This window comes from Mesitornis unicolor, unplaced genomic scaffold (assembly GCF_000695765.1).
Source record: "Mesitornis unicolor isolate BGI_N332 unplaced genomic scaffold, ASM69576v1 scaffold25014, whole genome shotgun sequence".
Lineage (NCBI taxonomy): Eukaryota > Metazoa > Chordata > Aves > Mesitornithiformes > Mesitornithidae > Mesitornis > Mesitornis unicolor.
This window is the reverse complement of record NW_010181214.1, coordinates 13,807-16,181: the sequence shown is the minus strand read 5'-3', so window position 1 is coordinate 16,181 and position 2,375 is coordinate 13,807.

Genomic DNA, 2,375 nt, shown 5'->3' with positions numbered 1-2,375 from the left:
CGGCATCCCCTGCACGCCCGCGGACCGCCGCGGCCCTCGCTTGCACCGCGCTTGCGCTGGCCGTGCCGGATGGGTGCGGGTTCGAGCCCCGCGCAGGGCGTCTCGCCGCGCCCTGCGCTGACCGCGGAGGTGACGCGGCCTCGGAGGTCGGAGGGCGGCAGGAGATCGCCCAGCGCGGTGACATCCGCGCTTGCCCCGTGGCAGTCCCACAGGCTGGTCCCGTCTCTATGCACGTTTGTGTTGGGGGGATAAACCCCATGCGAGGTAGAGACTTCTGGCTGTAAAAGACATAAAATCCACGTATCTGTTGAGAGACGAGCAGCTGTTTTCACGGCCACTGGGAGCCTGAACTGTGTAGTTCTGTGCACTGGCTTCAGATTTTAAAAAATCACAAGTTTCATAGTGTAGTGGGTTTTTTTAATTCCCTGTCAAGAGCACAGTTCTTTACGTCGCTTGCAGTGCCTCCCGTTAGGGCAGTGTTGTGCTGTAGGAAGTCACATGCACCTTTCTGAACATTCCTTAAAGGATGTAGGGAGAAACAAACCTCAGAGGCCCTGCTGTCATATAATTCCTTTCATAACTGTGTTCTAACTTAATTAGATTTTTTCCCTTTATAGATTCCGTTGAGAGGTTATTCCTGCTCTTTGCTGGTCTGATTACTAGAAATTTTCTTCTAATTTCCAGTGTCCACATATTGAGGGCCAGTTTATACCCATGGCCAAATTTTGTTACTGCGTCAGTTCCCTAACTCATAAACATTTCTGGAAAAACACGCCTGCCTGAGGGAAAGTACATACCCTGTTTTTTGACCTGGTTGAAAAAAGTAAAGACCAGAGAGTTGTACAGAACTGCTAGATTTTGGAGAAAGGCACTCCCTTTCTGGTCAAGGGCTGATAGCAGATTCTGGCACGCATCAAGGCGGTGGCTGCAGGATGTGGAGCAAGCCCCTTCCTGCAACAGGCTGTGCAGGAGGGGAGTCATGCGTGGTAAAATGGCCTTGGGTGGAGATTGCTTATTGTTGTTCTCTGTAATGATGTCCAAAAATAAACAGTATTACACTTTGTGTGAGCTCCCTTGCTACTTTACAAACTGGCCGTTGTCCCAAGCATGTAATCTGCAGTTATTCTTCCTCAGGTGGCTAATGAGGCGCCATCCCTGACCCTGTCACCTACCTCACAGTTCCACCTGCAGGGTTATCAGCCAGATGGTTAACTGGGTCCCTGAAGTGGGCCAGAATTAAAATACACATATTAGAGGGGGTTGGGATATATCTGTACTTGTAACTGAGTCTGCTTCTGTGATCACACCTTGCACAGACATCCATATGACAGCTGAGGGAGCAGCGAACAGTGTGGGAGTCAGAATGAGCAGCCAAGGCTGGGAACCTGTTAAGCCAGCCTGAAATACTGTGTTCCCGTTCAGCCATTCTTAATGTTTTTGTTATCCTCCGGGTGATTTATCGCAGCGTTTCACCACTTGTACCGGCACAGGTGAGCCAGGACACACTGGCGTGAACAACTGGTCAGGGGTGAGCTGCCAAAACCACTGCTTGTAAAACTCTGTCTGAAAATGTTGGGCTTTGCGGTGGGGAGTTGAGGAATAGGCTCATGTCCCATTCTGCTGCCCCTCCTATGGACCAAAACTTCTAGCACTGGGAAGGGGTGGTATGCTGGGGGACTTGACACCCTAAACCAGCACACCAAGGCTCACTGGTTTTTCACTGAATAACTTAAGACCAGATTTTCTGAAGTGTTGTCAAGAACCAAGTCGTGCGTTGTCAAGATGAACCACTGCTGCAGGCAGCCTTTTGTAACAGCCTCTTAGACTCCACCACTTCATCACGGCAGCCACGGCTGTATTCCCTCTGTGGCCTTGCTTATTTAAGGACAGAGACTCTGTAAGAAGTTACTTATTAATGTGAGATACTTCCTTTTTATGCTGTCATCCCTGAAGTCATATAGCAATTTCAAAGTCAAGGGTTTAAAACATACTATTTGCTGTACAATTCAAGTGAACTTATTCTATCCTTACTCAAATTTCTAAGGGGGGGTGGGTGTTACTGTATATGTAACTGCTTAAGTCAGTTACAGTAAAATCCAGAATGTGTAGGTGGCAAAGTTGCATTAAAAAGTTTCTGAACACAATTGCCACAATACAGAATGAAAAGGAAACATGATTATTTGCTGTTCCAGTGTCACATACGTAGATGTTTGTCTTGCCAGTACCTTGAAGTGTGACAGCTTTGCAGTGTACGAGCCCGCAATCCTGCTGGGAGGGTAAGAAAGCTGGAAAGTTGTGTATATACTTTGGACAAGCATCTGGAGATAGAGAGTAAGTGTTGGATTGCTGTAGGAGTAGCAAACAAGTGCAGGAAT